This window comes from Trichosurus vulpecula, chromosome 6 (genome assembly GCF_011100635.1).
Source record: "Trichosurus vulpecula isolate mTriVul1 chromosome 6, mTriVul1.pri, whole genome shotgun sequence".
In the NCBI taxonomy this organism is placed as follows: domain Eukaryota; kingdom Metazoa; phylum Chordata; class Mammalia; order Diprotodontia; family Phalangeridae; genus Trichosurus; species Trichosurus vulpecula.
Genome location: NC_050578.1, coordinates 221,885,183 through 221,905,148, shown reverse-complemented (window position 1 = coordinate 221,905,148; position 19,966 = coordinate 221,885,183). Strand labels below are relative to the sequence as shown.

General features: G+C 42.8%; 1 pseudogene; it reads left to right on the top strand.

Moving 5' to 3' along the window:
• The window catches only part of LOC118854920, a 26,598-nt pseudogene extending 6,632 nt beyond the window's left edge, over nucleotides 1–19,966 (top strand).

Sequence of the window (19,966 nt, the reverse complement as noted above, 5' to 3'; positions counted from 1 at the left end):
AGCTGCCAAACGACCTGCCATATGTCTTCTTCTGAAAGTTTTGAAGGCACCTTAAATCCAAAATTTCCAAAACAGAAATGGTTATCTTCTTGCCCAATGTGCTCCTCCTCCAAACTTCTCTATACATTGTCACTTTTTATAATGTCAGTAAAGATCCTTCCATGCTTTTCATTTGTAGGCTTTTTACCATGAATGAATGTTGGTTGTATTTTGTCAAAGACTTCTCCTACTTTGAATGCAAGCTTCCTTCTTTCTATCAATGGCACTATCATTCTCCTGGTCACTCAGATTTTATTATCTTGTAGTTATGCTTGACCTAATTCCATTCTATCTTTCAGGCATTTATTAAGTAGCAGGCCACTGGGGATACAAAGTCAGAACCAAAACATTTCTGGCCCTACAGAAACTTAAATTCTATCAAAAGAAGATGGCATGAACACATAAATAAATGCAAGACACATCTGTGCATATGTACATACATTATATATATGATTGCCAGTGGGGAGGACACTACTACCTTGAAGGGGTGGGATAGGATAGGGTTTAGGAAAAGTTTCTTATTGGAAGTAACTGGAGTTCTGAAGGAAGCTAGGGATTCTAATAGGCAGAGATGGGAAGGGGGAGCATCCCAGGCATGGATAGCCTGTATGAAGGCATGGAAACTGGAGACAGACTAGCTCTCTTTATCATGTCCATGTCCAATCAGATGAACTGAGTTCAAATCCCACCTGATATCGTTAATAGCTGTGTGAACCTAGACAAGTCATTTAAGTGCTGACTGCCTTAGTTTCCTCATCTGTAAAGTGGGGATCGTATTACCACCTACCTCCCAGGGTTGTTATGAAGATGGAGTGAAATAACAATATCTGTCAAGCACTTTGGAAACCTTAAAGTGTCCCTTAACTGAGATAGCTATCTTGTTATAATATCTCTTGCCTCCAGACTCTTATCTCCCTTCACACAGCCCTTACCCTGGTTCAGGCACTCTTCACTTCTTCCTTGGACTACTATAAAAGCCTCCTCATCAGTTGTCTGGTCATGGTCTTCCCCCTCTCCAGTCCATCTGTTACTCAGCTGCCAAAGGTTCCAGTCTGACTGTCACTTCCTTGAACAAAAACCTTCAGTAGCTGACTATTACCTGCAGGGTAAAACACAGTCTCTTATCTGGCATTTGGAGTTCTCCACATTTTTTTTCTATGTTTAACCCTATTTCATACTGTTCCTCTGCATGAACTCTGTGTTGCAACCAAACCAACAAATAGTTCTTCTCTGAATTCCATGTTCCACTTCCCAGCTCAAAGCATATGGACAAATCATTCCCAGGTGTGGGAATCTTCTTTCTCTCCCTCTCCTCTGCCCCAGACTCTTTGTCTTCCTTCAAGGCTCATTTCAGGTGCTACTTTCTCCTTGATGCCTTTAGTCATCCTCCCAATTTTTAGGACTCCTTTCTTCCTTCATTTTCCTTGTATGTTATGATATAACACCCAGGTAGAATGCAAGTATAAGCTAGTAGAAGGCTAGAACATATACTATGTTTGGTTAAAAACTGTATATTGTTTTTATTTTTCATCTCCAATATGTAGCCCAATGCCTTGTACCTAACAGATGCTTAATAAATGCTTTCTGAATTAAATCTGCTCCATCTTGTGACTCTACTGCTTAATTCTTGGTGTGCCACACTGGGGACTGAAGAATTGGGTGTCAGGTTACATTCTGTCTATCCTCATTCTTGTAGATTCTCTGGAAATGAAGATGAATGGGGAGGCTCAGATCGTATCCCTCAGTGCAAATGTCACCATCCCCTGTGCATTGTCTGGCTGTGGTTCTGTAATCCTGGACATCAGTGTCATTGGATTTATGTGCTTCTGGACAAGGTCGAACTCTGACAAGGAAGACAAAATCTTAGAGTACAATGGAGTAAAACAGATTCCCTTCAGATTAAGAGCCAACATCTCAATTTCTAGGCTGAAGGAGGGAGATGCCTCTCTCTTCCTGCCTTCTATTCAGCTTCAGGAAGGAGGAGAGTACAGGTGTGAGAGAGTTATTCCTCCTAACATCAACAAGAGAACAGTGTGGCTAGACATGGTGGGTGAGTGAGAAGGGATCTTGTCTCTAGTGTTCCCTGTGTGTTGGATGTCTTACAGTTGGAGATGTCTGTCTGGGCAGAGGGTGGGGTGAGATGGTGGACTATATGTTAATTTATCAGTCAGTAAGGATAGCTTCCATTCCTAGAGCCCTTTGAGATTTAAGAAGCAGTTTCCTCATGGCGAACCTATGAATCAAAGATTGCTATCCCCATTTTATCAAGAAGGAAACTGAGGATCAGAAAAGTGATTTGCCCACATTTACATAGAAAGTAATCCAAGTTGGGACTGAACCCCAGAGCTTCTAGTCTCCAAAGTCCATTGATTTTTACCATGTACCTCAACCCAGAGTATTTATTAACTCCCCACTGAGTATGAGTCAGTGAGGTGGGCTGCACTTTGGAGTGGCTGCAATCTTCCTGAGTGCAGCAAGTACCTACACGTAGGAAATTATGAATGTTTGGTGCATTGAAATATGGTCCATGGGGAGAGGTTCCAGGGGCCCTCATCAGCAGTTATGTCTTATCTGTGTGACTCTGGGAAGGAAATTTTTACACTGTGTACCTCTATTTCTTCATCTCTAAAATAAGCCTGAAGAATAATGTTTTCTTATCTTAAATTGATTTAGCATAGATGAAGACCACCTCTGTGTTTGTGTGTATTTGTGTGTTTTGGAGTGTGGGGGAGGGTATCCTTTAATGCATGAAGGGATGGGAAGAAGAGAATCTTCTGGAACAGTGTTTAGCACAGTGCCTTGAACATAATGGGTGCTTAATAAATATTTATTGATTGACTGACTGGCTTCCCATGTGTCCTTAGAATGGCCCAACAACCACTCTTATCTCCTTGCAGCTCAGCCCTCCAGAATCCTGTTGCCACCAGAAACTGTAGTGGAGGAAAAGAAAGCATACACCAGTGACAGTGTTCTACCCTGAGTTACTTCACATCACCTGGAAGAAAGTGATTCCAGGGACTCACTCTCTGGATGGGGAGATTTCAGGGCATCTGCATGACCTTCGTTAGGAACCACGATAGTATATTCAATGCCACCAGCAGCTTTGTCTTGCACCCAAATTTGGAAGACAATGGAACCATCTACCAGTGTGAGGTTGCCCATAAGTCACTGTTACTCCTATTGCAGAGCAGCACTACCTTGATTGTGTTCTGTCCTCCCCAGTTATATAGATTCTTAAATTCAGTGTAGGGAATTTTATATATTGTTCTTGCTCATTTGAAAAACTAGGCTTACCCAGCAAAACTGAGTATTATGCTCCAAAGCAAAATGTGGATTTTCAATAAAATAGAGGACTTTCAAGCTTTCTCAGTGAAAAGACCAGAGCTGAATAGAAAATTTGACTTTCAAACACAACAATCAAGAGAAGCATGAAAAGGTAAACAACAAAGAGAAATCATAAGGGACTTACTAAAGTTGAACTGTTTTGTTTACATTCCTACATAGAAAGATGATGTGTATGATTCATGAGACCTCAATATCATAGTGGCTGAAAGGAATATACATATACATATATATATATATATATATATCTGTGTGTGTGTGTGTGTATACATATTATATATATATATATATATACATATGTGTGTGTCTATGTATATATGTAGATACACACACACAAACACACACACAAAGGGCACAGGGTGACTTGAATATGAAGGGATGATATCTAAAAAAAAATCAGTTTAAGGGATAAGAGAGGAATATATTGAGAGAGGGAGAAAGGGAGAGATAGAATGGGGTAAATTATCTTGCATAAAAGTGGTAAGAAAAAGTGGTTCTGTAGGAAGGGAAAAAGGGGGCAGGTGAGGGGGAATGAGTAAATCTTCCTGTCATTGGATTTGACCTGAGGAGGTAATACCATACACACTTAATTGGGTATCTTACCCCACAGGAAAGAAGGAGGAAGAAGATAAAAAAGGGGGGATGATAGAAGGGAGGGCAGACGGGGGGAGGAGGTAATAAAAAACAAACATTTTCAAAAAGGGAAAGGGTCAAGGGAGAAAATTCAATAAAGGGGGATAGGTTAGGAAGGAGCAAAACATAGTCAATCTTTCACAACATGAGTATTGTGGAAGGGTTTTACATAATGATATGCATGTGGCCTATGTTGAATTCCATGTCTTCTTAGGGTGGATGGGTGGGGAGGGAAGAGGGGAGAGAATTTGGAACTCAAAGTTTTAAAAACAGACTTGAAAAACAACAACAACAAAAAATTTTTTGCATGCAACTAGGAAATAAGATACACAGGCAATGGGGCATAGAAATTTATCTTGCCTACAAGAGAAGAAGGGAAAGCAGGATGGGAAGGGAGTGGGGTGACAGATGGGAGGGCTGACTGGGGAACAGGGCAACCAGAATATACACCATCTTGGAGTGGGGGGAGGGTGGAAATGGGGAAAAAATTTGTAATTCAAACTTTTGTGAAAATCAATGCTGAAAACTAAATATATTAAATAAATTTTTTTAAAAAAAGCTGGCCTCAGGAAGAGGTTCAAGTCCAGAAAAAAAAAAAAACTAGGCTTACTTGAATATTGAATGATGGAATATACCTTATTCATTCCCTCTCTTCTCCTGTTCTCCTCTTTGCATCTTTTCCTCTCCTTTCCTTTATTTCTGTCATTTGTGGTTCATATCCACTTTTCTCCTCATTTCACCTTTGCCCTTTTTTTTGCTTCTACTTTTTCTCCTGTTTTCCTCTTCTCTTCTCCTGTTGCCCTCCTCTCCTCTGTTTCCTTCCTTGACTCTTTCTCTCCTTTGATTTATTGTCTCTCTTCTATTTCCTCCTTTTGGTCTTCCTCCCCTCCTCTTGGCATCTCTGTGACTGGCTTTCATATTGATATTTGGTCACAAAAATCTTATTTTATGGTATTACATTGCATAGTATGAAGATTACAGCTAAAGTTATTCTAAGATTTGTGTCATACTGAAGCTTGAAGCTCTACCACAGACTACATAAAATTCTTAGTATGTGGGAGGATGACAACACAGTCCAGGCACATGGGACTTGCATGCCACCACATATACACCAGGTTCTATTTATCTGTTCTATATATTAAAATTTTTTATCCTGATCTCTTTCCAAGAGGACTTTAGGGAGTATGTAAATGAAAACAGAGTGCTTAGTGGGATATTTATGGGTAAAGGAGAATAGAGGGCATGTAAATAAAGCAGAAGGATTAGATCCTGCCAAGGACCTAAGATAGACCAGTTCTGATGACTGGGGAACTACACTGGTTCAGAGCCATACCTATGGTAGTATGACTAAAGCTTTTCCTCAGGGTTAATGGGCTCGACAACTTAAAATAATGATTTGAAGAGTCTGGAATGTTAAAATTTCTTAGATTTTTAAGGAAGATGGACTGTTGTGGAGTAGAAAAACCGGGCTTAGTATTTAATTAGCAAGAATAGTTAGTTAATCTAGGAAACTACCAGATGGTATACTTCTTTTTCCCCACTTCACCCTCCATATCCCAGATGAGCTCTTCCTAGGCCTGACCTCAACCTCTTTCACCGTGTGTCATGCTGGTACTCTCCATAGCAGTAGATTTTTAAGGTCTTGGGGCTGTTCTCTATAGTCTATAGGGGTTGATGTCCCGTGATCTCCATCTTTCTACCATGAGTTGAAGTCCCGCGGTCTCTCCCCATGGAGTTTTGTGTGCTGGCATTGCATCTTATTGTAGTAGTAGGGAGGGATGCCTTCGATTCTCATCTGTAATTCAATTGAATTATTTTCACATCGAGAACTACAAAGTTGAATTAAGCAAGTCTTTAGTGCTGTTTATCCCCAATGTCCAAGTTGTTCATTCAACTATGCACCAGTCAGAGGCTGCCTTCTAAGCTGAGTAGACTGGCAGGAAGCATATTTTTAGTTGTTGTAGAGAATCTTAGAGATACTGTTGAATTGTGTATTTCCTGTGTTGGGAGAGTCAAAAGTGAAGGATTCCTACTGGGAGAAAGAGCCAGAGATGCTAGGGAGGGTTAAGTTAGTCCAGGAGTGTGTGATAACATGCCTACCCCTTGGGGGTCCAGAGCTAGAGACATTGATACCATGGCACAAATGCTAGGTAGTTCTAAGGAAGTATCTTTCAAGGGCAGTGAAACTTAGTGGTGATGATCATTGAGATAGCCATCTGAATGTATTTCCTCCTTTCATTTGGAGAACCTGTAAACCCTACGGTTTGGATGATCATTGGGAGCATACTACTAGTGATATGCTTAGGTTTCTTTCTTTGGGTGTCGGTTCAATTGTTCAGAAAATCTAAGAGAGTCCTTGGGGTGATGAAGGGGAGGAAGACACTGGGAAATGTAGGTGATGTTAAATAAAAGATCAGTAAAACTTGAATACTGCTCTTCTCCCTCCCTTCTTTCCCTCTACTATAATGTTTTTTTGTGCCTCTTCATGTGATGTAATTTACCCTTTTCTACTACCTCCTTACCTCTTCTCCCATAACCCTCCCCTTTCATCTCTTAATCATGTTTTTTATCCTTATATCAGTTATTTTATACAGACATTCACACATTCTATGTGTATCCCTTTCAATTGTCATAATAGCTGTACTATTCTAAAGATTGACATATGTATATAACATACATAAGATGATATAATACTATGTAAAGATGTAAATAATTTGCCCTTATTGATTAATAAGGTTTGTGGGGTTTTTTTCCCTCTGTTTACCTTTTTATGTCTCTCTTGAGTTTTGTATTTGAAGATCAAATTTTCCATTGAGTTCTGGCCTTTTCATCAGGAAGGTCTGGAATTCCCTTATTTTGTTGAATATCCATCTCCTTGCCTGAAAAAGTATGCTCAATTTTGCTGGGTGTTTGATCCTTGGTTGTAGTCCCAGTTCCTTTGCCCTTTGGAATATCATGTTCCAATTTCTCCTGTCATTTAATGTAGAAGCTGAAAGACCCTGCATGATCCTCACTATAGTTCCATAATATTTGAATTGTTTCCTCCTGGCTACTTGCAGCATTTTCTCCTTGACTTTGTAACTCTGAAATTTGGCTATAATATTTCTTGTTGTTTTCAATTTGGGATCTCTTTCAGGGGGTGATCAGTGAATTCTTTCAATGTCTATTTTACCCTCTGGTTCTAGGACCTCTGGGCAGTTATCTTTGATAATTTCTTTGAAGATACTGTCAAGGCTCCTTTTTTCATTGTGGATTTCCGGCAGACCAATAATTTTTAAATTATCTCTCCTGGATCTATTTTCCAGGTCAGTTGTTTTTCCAATCAGATATTTTACATTTTTTTTTTCTATTTTTTCATTCTTTACATTTTGTTTTACTACTTCTTGATGCCCTATAGAGTCCTTAGCTTGTACTTGCTCAATTTTAATTTTTAATGAGTTGCTGTCTTCATTTTGCTTTTGAGTCTCCTTTTGCAATTGGTTGCTTTTACCTCTCAGGGTATCATTTTCTCTATTTAGATTCTGAATCTCCATAGCCATTTCACCAATCTTATTTTTTAAGGACTTGATTTCGTCAGTGGGGTTTTTTTTTTCCATTTTTCCCCTTTTTTCTTTTACCTCCCTAATTTGGTTTTAAAATACTCCTTTAGGTCTTCCAGTAATGCCTTTTGGGCTTGAGACCAGTTCACAGTGTCTTTTGAGGTATCAGATGTGGGTATAGTGTCATTGCTATCCTCTTCCAAATTGGTGTTTGATCATGCCTGTCTCCATAAAAAGAATCAATGGTCCTCAGTTTTTTTTTTTGTATCTTCTTTATGTTGGTTACCTTTTCCCTGCCTTTACAGTGAATTTCTGCTTTTGGGGCTCAGGGCTCTCTGTCCCATGATTCTTGTTCTGGGCATTGTGAGTGTAGTTACTGGCTTTGTGTATCACATCCTTCAGTTTCCTGAGGTGTGTGTGTGTGGGGTCTGACTGCCTGAAGTCTCCTCTTCCCCTGGGGCTGCTCTCTAGGACTGTTGCTCTTCAGCAATGGTTTCAGCTGTTTGTTGTTTGTGCTGGTGTCTGCCACTTCCCCTGGGGGTGCAAGGGTACGCCTGGGCTCCTGGTGTTGACCCCTGCTGGCTCTGCTCCTCTGGGACTCATGAACTCCCAGTGCTGGGCCACTGAAGCCCAACTTCTGTCTCCTCTATTCCAGCATTTTTTTCCTGAGGAATTCTCTGGGTCAGGGGGAGGAATTAGAGCCATTTACCTGGCCATTATGTCTCCCGGAAGTTCAAGAAGATGTGTTTCATACCTTTGGGCTGCAAGCCTCAGGAGTTGATGTCTCATGGCTGGTGGCATTGCGCTGCTTTAATGGCTTCCACAGACTCCCATCCTGTGTTGGGAAGCCTGGGGATCTCCACCGGTTTTGGGCACCCAGCTTTCTCCGAGCCTGGGTTGCTGGCTGGCTTCCTCAGCTGCTTCCCCTTTGGTGCTGTCTGGTGCAGCTCTGCATGAGTGCTCTCCCAGCCTACAGATCCGTCCCATTTACCTTTCAGACTCTCCTGGCTTGGAAATTTGCCCCACTCAGACTGCTAGTGGTTTCCAACTCTCTCAAATTTGCTCAGATTCACTTTTTTATAGATATCTGACAGAGTTTGTGAGAGAGTGCTGGGAAGACACTGTTTTCACACTGCCATCTTGGCTCTGCCTTGAGGAAGAAATTCTTAATGAAAGCTTAGAGCTCTTGCCCCAAGCACACAGTGTGATTCCTCTGAAAATAAAAATGATAATAATAAATTACTTTTCCGTGGTGCTGTCAGGTTCACAGTGCCTTTTCCTCACAACTAGTGCAGCCATTATTTTCTTCATTTTGTAGATGAAGAACGAGAGTCAGGGAGTTTGTGGTCAGGTTTACACATTCAGGCAATGGCAGAGGCAACACTTAGAAGCTAGATCTTTGCACTCTTAGGATAGAGCTTTCCACTACATAGCTCTGCCTCCCCACTTTGGGCATCTCAAGGAGAGCTCATTCTCTCTGTTAGTGTCTGTCTTTGGTCCTCATAGGGTTGGGAGGTGGGTGGGGTGGGAAGTCTCTGGCTCAGCTATTTGATTTGTTTTTAGCTTACTCAGGATCACACATCTCCTCAGTTGCACCTGTGCTGAGCCCACTCTCAGAAACTGAGTACCTCAAGCACCAGGAGATGAAGACTTTCTACTTTGTGATTTGGAACTACTGGACCAAACCTTTGATGCTGAAGCTTTTCATAAAGCCCAACCCCCTGAGTGAAGAAGATGTCCTTTGCTGGAAGACTCAGGATATGGAAAGGGAGGAAAACTGAGTACCCATGCAGCTGATGGAGACCCAGGCAAGATTCCCCCTGAGTCCTGTAGTCCAGGACCTACAAAATCATTTCTTTGAAATATCAGGTAGTCTCAACCTGATGTCTGATCTGGCTTCATTCACAGAAGCAGATCTCTTTCTCCAGGCTTAACGTTTAGCCCTCAAGAACCCCCTAAGAAAGAAGATCCATCTGAAGGTCATAAGTAAGTTAGAGTGGAATTGCTAAGGGTTATCCCAGCATTTCTGTGGCTCTAGAGTGTCTCAAACAGCTTGTGTTTAAGAAAACCAACCTTGATGGGAAGGTAGCAATGGCCATGTCTGGGTAAAGGGAGAGACGAATCCTTCATTCTATTCCATTTCATTCCAGTTCATTCCAGCTGGAATTCATTTGCCAGCCTTGTTTGACTGAGGACCCATATTTGGATGCTATACCTATTGAGTTCTCTTGCAACAAGAGCTGTTCTTCTTTTAGGTTTACTAGATTTGGGTTGTCTATAGCTGTGCGCACATCCCATGTGCCAATGGTGAGTGGAATCGTCTTTGCAGACATTTTTGTACATTTCTTTGTGTTTTCACCACAGAATGGGATTTCCCACCTGCCGCAGTAATCAGGCCAGGCTTGGATAAGCAGACAATTTTTAGGGAACCTAGTCTAGCCCTTTCCTCACACCAGGAGGTGAGCAGTGCGATCCTTAAAAGGCTGCTCAGATACCCAAGGGGCTGCTGAATCCAGATGCTGCTCCCAGCGAGAAATGACACTATGGCTTGGGCCACCTGTGTGCAGCATTGTGACTACAGCTCCCAGTGTATACGTACTTGCGGTTTCATCACTTTCCTGTCATCACAGGACTTTGAGATAAGTAAAAATGGTATGGATGCTGTCTTTTGATTCAGGCACAAATTGGATTTAAGTGAGGCAGAGTTGCACAAAGTCCTCGGCCTCACTCTCTCCTCCAGAGTCATCACAGTCCAGTGGCAGGACACAATCAAGATGACTGGTGATGGCTCAAGATGCAGTGGATGACCTTGGCATCTTCAATGTGTAACCAGGCTCTAAGCATTCCACAGGGCCAGCTTCAGCTGCCTTCATGGCCAGGTGAAACAAATTGTTCTCATTCTCCCATTCCACCAGGGGAAGTCCTCACATGCTTGTGGTAGACACCCCCCTAACTCACCAATGGGTTTGTTACACTCAACCTGGTTCAGCCTATCTTATCTGACAAAACGATTTACCAGGGTATGGCTGCTATACATGCCACAGCTTCTTGGAACCACAGGTGAGAGTTGAGTGGAACAGGTCAACACAAAGGTGAAAAACAGCCCTGAAAATGGCTCAGCAGCCATCACACCAGAGGTACCAGTCCTCCCTGAACACACCCTACAACCCCGGCACTTTATGTCTACACTTTGTGTCAATAAATGTCATTGATTTTTTTCTTACTACCCCTTTAACTGCTCTTTCTTAGTCTTCTTTGCTGGATCAAACCCCCTATCATGCCCCCTAACTCTGAGGGAAGTTCAAGGCTCTGTGCTGGGCCATCTACTTGCTCTACGCTTGCTCACTTCATGACCTCTTCAGTTGCTTTGGATTTTTCATTTCTATGTAGGCGTTTCTCTGATCTATACATTCATGCCTCATCTCCCTACTCATCCCGGATCCTTCCTTCCAATTGCCAATTGGAAATTTCAAACTGGATATCCCACAGACATTTTCAAATTGGCCTGCTCAAGACAAGCCTTATTACATTTCTTCCCATAACTACTCCATCCTCAGCCTTCCTTGTGCCTGCCTTCCTTGCCATCTCCTGTGTTCAAAACTGTTATCCTTGACTTTTCACTCTCCTGCACTTCTTTACCTCCATAACACCTTTCAAAGCCACCCAATTCTCTCTACTCACAAAGCCACCATCCTAGTTCAAGGCCTCATTGCCTCAGTGGATGCAGAGCCACTCCATTTTGAGAACAGCTCCATTTTGTTCACACATACATGTAATGTCCTATTAGTTCTTACAATGCAAGTAACCCAAAATAGGAGAACCCGGGCATCTTGCTCAACCTCTTCTGAGAGTCAGCCTAGCCTCTTGTATAATGTTAGGCAGAAATCCCTGATCCTGAAACTCTGTAAAAAGAGATATGGCACCAGAGCAACCTCTACCGCCAGCAAGAGGGACCCTGACCATTGAACTCCACTCCTCTCCGGTCCTAGAAAAATACTGCTCCCTCCCTGAAAGGTGTAACACTACCCAAGCAGGAGGGCCGCCCTCGCTGGTGAACCGCAAAACCTTGCGTTGTTTACAAATTTCCGTTCCCATCACTCTTCTCCCCGTATCTCTCACCTGGACCAGGGCAGTGACCGCTTAATTGGTCTCCCTGCCCGCTTTGATGCATGCAATACCCAGCTGCCCACGCGAGGAAATAGGGGGTCTCACTTGGTGCGCTGCTACTACTCAACCTATAGCTGCACGAGTTATCTTCTCCAATAGAATGTTGGTCCTTGAAAGAGGAGGCTTTTTCAACTTCTGTCGGTACCTCGGGATTTTCCTACAGCACAGGTCTCACTGAGTCACTCCCCGACTCAGTAAATCCTGAGGCCAGTGTTTGCTGTTTAGTTAGTTGGGGCAGAGATCCTCTCTAAAGTCCCACCCGTTTCCTGGTAAAAAAAAAAAAAAACAAAAAAACCGAAACTAAGATTACCGGGCTTCCAGTTCCCTGATCTGCAGCCATGATGAGAGGCAGTAGTCGGTTGGTTTCTCTGCTCCTGGCAGGTAGGAGAGGAGATGTGTTCGGCGGGTGAAGAGGAGAGGAGAGAGCACAAGGGGTTGGAGGAGTGGGCGGGCTTCCCTGGAATTTAGGTGTAGCCCCAGTCGGGGGTCGGGAGAGCCTTGGAAGAGTGCAGAATGGCACCCGTCTACTCCCTTTCCCCTCCCCCATTTCCTCTCCCCTCTTTCCCATCCCCGACTTTTCTGTGGTGCTTCACCTCTGGGGCATCTGTGAAACAGAGCATTGGGGAATGGGGAGTATGGATTCAATACAGACTAGTGTGCGGAGGGCGAGCGTAGCTGGTTGGTCAATGGGGCTCCTCCTGTCTCCTCTCCTCTTCTAGTCCGGGTCTCAGATATGGGCTCTGAGAGATCTAAGGGATTGCCCAGTCTTGCCCCTTGATTTCGCATTGGAGGAAGCTGAGGCGCAGAGAAGGGATGAGATTGTTAAAATAATTCACATAGGCAGTAGAGCAGGGATTGGAATCTGGGTCCTCCTCTTCCTTTCTCAGAGTCAAGACATTAGGAATGAGCCAGGAGAGTAGTCTGGGTGTGGCTATCAGGACTCTGGAGTGAGTCATGAGGAGGTTGGGTTCCAGCAGTTCTGTTGTAAGATTTACTCTCCCTTGCCCCTCACCCTTCATCCTCTGCTAGAACATCTCCCCATCCCCCCCACTCCTCCACACCAACAAGCAGAACTTCCTCTATTTGTTGTTTGTTTCTGCCTTAAGCCATGCGACTCAGAAGACTGTCAGTACTGGGAAAGCTTCATTTATTTATTTATCCGGTTCTAGCAGACATTTCTGCTGTGAATATTCACAAGTTTACAGGCATTGAAAACTTCCCATAGCCTTCTCATCTCGATGAGATCCAAACCTTCCCCAGACGTCTCTTTCCATACTCAGAATGGAGCACTTCCCTTACCTCCACTACTTTCTCTGTGGGAAAGATTTAAAGCTGCCTAATGCCTTACAATAGAAGTACTGAGTTTGGAGCCAGAAGATAGAGGTTCAAAGGACCAGATCAGCTATTTGAGAATGCTGTGACCTCTGGCCAAGGTGTGCATCCTCCCAGAGACATATCTGAAAAATCAGGGGATCAGATTAGATGAACTGTGAAGCCTTTTCCAGCTCTAAATCAGTGATCTGATGCTTCCTCATTTTCCAGATGAAGATTTTGTGAGCCAGAGTGGCCACAGGACATGTCTGAGATCAACATTCAGGTCTACTATACTTTAGTAGAAGGCTTAGGCCTGGGGGTCCAGGGCCTTTTGGGCACACCCCAAAAACGAAGGGCCCATTTCACACCAAATACACCTTTACTATCCATCAGTCAGGTCTTTACTGAGCCCCTAGGACTGGTGCAGAGAGATGACCTCATAGCCAACAAGACCTGAATTTAAGTCTTTCCAGTGACATGTACTGACTGTGTGACCCTGGACAACTCAACCTAATCACTCAGTAGTCTAGATAATTTTCAAGAGTAGAAATTACAGAAAAGATGCGGGGAAAGAGGGAGGGGGCATGGAGCAGAGTGGAGAGGGGCGCTGAAGGGCATTCACACTGTGAGGGGCTGTGGCCTCTGAATAGGAGCTCTCTGCTGTATGGGGTGCTGTTCTCCAGGGAAGGTGCATATTACATGTAGGGGCAGACAAGGATGCTGTGTCAGCACTTAGGATGGTGGTAAAGTGAATACTTTGTCAGGACTTTAAAAAGAGGCAGTGCAGGGCAGTGGGGAGAGCACTGATCTTGGATCTGAAAGCCATGGGTTTTAGGCTTGGCTCTGCACATTAAGAATTGTTTGACTTTTGGCAATTCCCCCCAGGTCTCTGGGCCTCAGTCTCCCCATCTGTATAATAAAGGGCTTGGAGTGAGTGAGCTCTTCAGGGATCTTTAAAGGTCTGATTCTGTGGTTTCTGAAAGGTCTAAGATTTCATCCATCTCCACCCACTTGGGCCCCTCACCGTTAGGTGGACAGTGTTTCAGAGACTTTCTGTAGCTGGAAACAGTTCTCCCCTGGTTTCCAGTTCTCTGGCCATGAGCTTCTTGGCACTTAGCCTGGCTGGTCCTTAGGTAAGGGGCACAGAGCCCTCTTTAGGCTCACATTCAAAGACTTTTATGTTTGTGCTCTTTGAGAAGCCAGCATGGTCATCTCCATGCTGAAATGGGACAGTTCCGCAGAATTTAGAAAAGCAATGATAATGAAGATAGTCTTAATTCTAGCCTGCATTTTACCTTGAAGAGCACCTTCATCAATCCATGTAATGTCATGCGATGTGCACAACAGGCCTGTGAGGTAGTTAGCAAATATACTCCTAATCCCATTTCCCAGATATGGAAGCTGAGGATCAGGGAAGTTAGGGGACTTGGCCAAGGTCACACAGTGAGTTAATGAGAGATGTCAGCCTAAGTCTTCCTGATCTCCCAGGCTGCCTCTGCTGTGTGCTAAGGAAGAAATAGGGAGGTCAAAGTGACAGCCTGGGAGACCCAGCAGGTCACTGATGCCAGCCAGCCAGCTCCAATGAAGGGAGTATTGGAACAAAGGAGCCAGCTGGTCCTCTGACTCAAGTGATGACCATAGGCAAGTCCTTGTCACTGTCTAGGCCTCAGTTTTCCAGTGTGGAACATGGGAGGGACGAGATGTGCTCCTGTGTAGTTTTAGGAGAATGAATGAGACTGTTTCTGGGCAATGATACTCAGGTGTACTTCTGAAGGAAGCAGGCTATGTGGTCCTGCTTTCCTCTGGCTCGAGGATATTTGGGGTCATGTTCACTGTTCTCTGCTGAAGTGAATTACATGGGATGCCAATTTATAGACACAATCCTGTGGAAGGGCCCACGTGGGTGCAGATGGCTATTTATACACACTGGGAGAGGAGAGGCAAGGCTCTTCATCATTCTCCATCTGGATCAAGCTGTACCTAATGTAGCTGAGAGGTGATTCAAGACAGGGAGGTGACTGTGTCAGGGAAATTTATTTTCCAGTGGCACCTGAATAGCATCTCTGGTGGGTACCTGGATATCAGTTAGATTATACCTGAGAGACCAAGGCCTGGATCAGAAGGTGATGAAGTTTGGAGAACTTTCAGAATGGGAGGAAGGATGGAGAGGGGAGAACATCAGAAAAGAAAAGTAATTATAATTTTAGGAATAGCCTATCCTGAGGGCAGGGACTGTCTTTTACCTTTTCTGTATCCCCAGTGCTTGGCACAGAACCTGGCACATACTAGGCAATTAGTAAATGTTTATTGACTTAGTGATCTTCTGGTAACCTATTAGAAGTCAGATCATGCCAATAAGCATTTATTAAGTGGCTACATGAAGTAGTTAGAGCACTGGAGAGGGGACGCATCTCCCTGAGTTTAAATCTGGTCTCAGACTCTTTTTAGCTGTGTGACCCCAGCCAAGTCACCTAATCCTCTTTGCCTCAGTTTCCTCATCTGTAAAATGAACTGGAGAAGGAATGATAAATCATTCCAGTATCTTTGCCAAACTGACTCTAAATGAGGTCATGAAGAGTCAGACATGACTGAAATGACTAAACAACAACAAAAAGATGCCAGGCTCTGAAAAGTGTTGGGCATCAAAAGGAGGGCAAAATAGTCTTTATCCTCATGGAACTGTGGGGATTAAAACTGTCTAACCTCCAATAAAAGAGACTGAGGCAGAGCTCTGAGCCAATGGCACATATTTAAAGAGTCCATGGTCCTCCCTAATGAAATGGACCTCAGATCCTCCTCATGATCTGAGATGCCACCCTCTTCTAGTGCCTTGTTTTTATAGGGGTTGATATCCAAATATGCAAAAGAGGCATGTCAGATTTAGTTATTAGACTTTGCTCTTGAGGGCAAAAAATGACATATTAGCAGGCATGTTACAGGTTGGATGAAGCATGGGGCCTCTCCACTAAACAGTTATAAGATGGTCAACTGCTCATATTGGACAAGAGAGAATGGTTCAGAGGTACAAAATAAGTTGGGGGACTTTCCAAAGTATCAAGGCATCCCACCCATGCTGCGTTTGGACACAGAATTTGAGTAAAACAGAATGGGGATATCTTTGTGAGCATTCTTGTGGTTGTACAAGTGAGCCTTAGAACTTGGCAAACAAGTAGTCAACCTTACATTAAAGTTTGAGGCCCACTCTCTGTCCCTATATGATTTTAGTAGAATATCAAACTGATTAACTCTGATTGGAATAGAATAGAGGTGCAAATGAATTATTCCTCCCAGAACTTACATTTTACTGGGAGAGAAAACATGTAAATAACTATTCACAAGCCAGATAAGCACAGAGTAAATGGGAGATAACATCAGGTGGAGGGTCCTACCATTGAGGGAGGTGGGGAAAGTCTTCCTGCAGTGGGTAGAATCTGAGCTGACACTTGAAAGCAGCCAGCTGGCAGAGATGAGGAGGGAGGCTGCCAGTGATAAGACATGGAGTTGGAAGGGAAGATCTTAGAGTGCATGGAGGCAAGTAAATGTAAGAAGACTGGAAGGGGCACAAGTTATGAGGGGCTTTGAAGGCCAAACAGAGGATTTCATCTTTGATCCTGGAGGTAATAGGGAGCCACTGGAATTGACGGAACAGGAGTGGTGGTGGTGCTGGAGGTGCTGTTGGTAGTGACATGGTCATACCTGTGCTTCAGGAAGATCAGTTTGGCAGCTGGATGGCGGGTTGGACTGAGGAATGGGGATATTTGGGGCAGAAATAGCAACCAGGAGGCTATTGCAACAGTCCACATGGGAGATGATGGGATCTGTTACCAGGGTGGCAGCTGTGTGAAGGGAGAAATGGGGAGGTTTACAAGAGATGTTATGAAGGCAGAATCGACAAGATTTGGCAAAAGGTTGGCTATGTTAGGTGAGTGAGTTGCAACTGGAACTTAGGTTGTGAGCCTGGGTGACTGACTGGGAGGGTGCTGGTACCCTGGACAATAATAGTGAATATGGGAAGGGGAAAGTGTTTGGAGGGATATTTAATGGGCATGTTGGGCCATGTTGGTTTTGAGATGTCTGTGGCACAGCCAGTTTGTCATGTTTAGTAGGTGACTGGAGATTGGCGTCAAGACAGGTTAGCACTTGCTAAAAGGTATGAAAATCACCTTCATAGAGATTAGAAGTGAATCTGTGGAAATAGATGAGATGACCAGGTGAAATAGTAAAGAGGAAGAAAAAAAGGGGGTGACCAGGACAGAGAACCAGGATAGAGAAGTGTCTAGGTTTTCTAGAGAGGCCACAACAGCTAGTAGGAGTGTAATGAACAGTGTCAAAGTCTGCAGAGATCCCAAGAAGGATGAAGATTGAATAAACAAACTCTATCTTTAACCCTGATTATTCCAACAGGCTTCACTATCTGAAAACCTTTTTTTCTGTAGACTGAATGTCTTCTGCTATAATATTGGCCTATTTCTTCTTAGTCTGATCTCTTTGGGCAGAACAGCCTTATTGCATAAAACAGCATCGTCCCTCATTCAGTAAATATTTGTTGATGATGATGCCTTGTTGTTTTTGTATAAGAACCCTTAAAATATTAAATTGCCCTGAGTTTTGATGGTTCCACAAGGTTGAACCTTCCCTTACAGGTCTCTCTCCTCCCCTGCCTGAACTTTGAATCACTTTTGTTATTTCCTTCTGAAAAGTCTCAATTTCTCTGGAATTGTGAACTCCACTAGAAATAGAACTCTGTGAAGTGTCTGATTAGTATTAACTACAGTGGGAGAATGGCATCCCTGGGTCATTTTTTCAAATGGAAACAGCAATACTAGAGCTGGAATAGTATTCTTATGCCTACTGTTGTTTGAATCATAACAAGGGACTGTTCATTTGTGAAATTCTCTGTGATAGGCAGCCATGATTTGCCTTGAAAATGGCAATGCCCCATTTAGTGCAGGCCTGGAAGATAGCAGAGGGAGATGAAGCCAGGGTGAAGGTGGAGCTGAGTTTTAATTCCCCATAGAACCAATAATATGACACACCTTCCTTGGTTAGAGACACTTCCTGGGAATGGTTCATTTGCACCTATAAATATATGCAGTCATATGTGAGACAGACATTTCAAAGTTGCTAGCAAGTATGTAGTAAGTCTGATTATTCAAGTGAGAATTAATAGTTTGAATTGTTTTATGTAACTCTTATCTTGAGAAATTATGTTCCCTTAAGCAAGAAAATAAAACAACTGCTTTATTTTGAAGAGATTCCTATTAGCAATGAAACATTTCTGGTGTCACTCAGATTTAATTAAAAATGTACATTTCAGAAGAAGTGATGGTAGACTAATCCAACCCTACTAGAAAATATTCATGTTGTTTTAAGCGTGTTTTTAAAATGTTTTCCACACTGCATCCTGTGAATTATCTAAAGCTTGACTGAGTTGTGTATTTGAGCAAAGTATGTTAATACTAGAGGTATGACTTTTAAAAAACACTGAGATTTGCTGGTTTATTAAAAAATATTCGGTTTATTTAAAAATGTGTTGTAGAAAGAGGTGGGCAGTGATGGTTGCTGTGGCTGAGTGTGGCTGGCGATAGTCTGCTGGCCTTAGTATTAGGAGATCTGCACCTCTCTCACTGATGCAGCAGTCTGCCAGCTCAGTTAAAAACAACCGCTGGTGCCTGGAAAAATTCAGCACATTGTCTGCACTGGAAACCTTTGCACCAAAGAAAGTTATGAGTACCTAAAGACTCTAGCAGGAACAGAAGGTTGTAATTGTTGGGCAGTTCAAAACTGGTTTGAGCCATGGACATCAAGTTATTCCATGAGCAGTTATGGTCAGCTTAGCATTGCTACAAGGGTAGTTTGATGTGGATATTCTCATGTCAGTGCACACACACACAGAGACACACACACACAAATTTGAAGCCTTTGAACATGAAAATTAATTCTGTGTTAATCGAGGGTCTGTCACTGGAGCCTGTAATGCACTGGAAACAAACATTATTCCTCCATTTGTACTGATGGATATCCAGGCTTCTACAGCTGTCACTTCTTTGTATCAGCTAATTGGAGATGGTGTGAAAGTATAAGGGATTGAATGTAAAACATCCTAAAACAGGCCATCTTGGTGATTTTTTGGTTCCATTCCCTCATTTCAATCTAATAACTAAGCATTTTGAAGCCACAGAATTGTGACATTTTTAAAGTATTGTGCATTAAAAACTCACGTCTTATTTGTTGATGCATAATTTGATACGTTTATTGTAAACTATATGAATGTGTAGTTTATAGGACATGATTTCTAAGGACCAACTTGTACCACTTGATAAATGGATGTATGTAAAAACAAGTTTAGTTTTGCAAGTATTTTCTATGTTAACATTCAAGCCTTTGTTACCAAAATAGTGCATGAATAGAAGAATTTCAGACTGCCTCCTTGCATACACTATCCTCCTCTTTATTCTGTAGTAAACATTTACCTTTCACTTTCAAAAATGTGTTGCAGAAGTAAGTGGGGGAATCCTTTGAACCATAGATCTGTGTTTTAGTTTCCCACAGTTGCTGATTCAGAATTGTTATTATGCTAATTCAATAGCTCTTTTTAAAAAACCATCCACTTTTTTCATATATAGAGGAAAATGATTTTTAAAAACATCTTATGTGTCAGATTGAAACTTTTTCTTGACCATATAGGCCCCAAAAGGAAACAACTGTAATGATTTAATTTCTGAAAAAGGTCTTTTGGGGCTCATTCTGCTACTATTTGCAGTGATGTGTTGATCTTTCTCTGTTTTACAGCTGGGCAGCAGCAAGAAAAGAAGTTAGAAAAGCTTTCTGTCGGCAGTGATCACCTTGAGGCTTTGCCACCACATCCTGGTTCTCCTCTTCAAGAAGGAACATGCCTGAACATGTCCAGATTCACCCTTAATCCCGCTTAG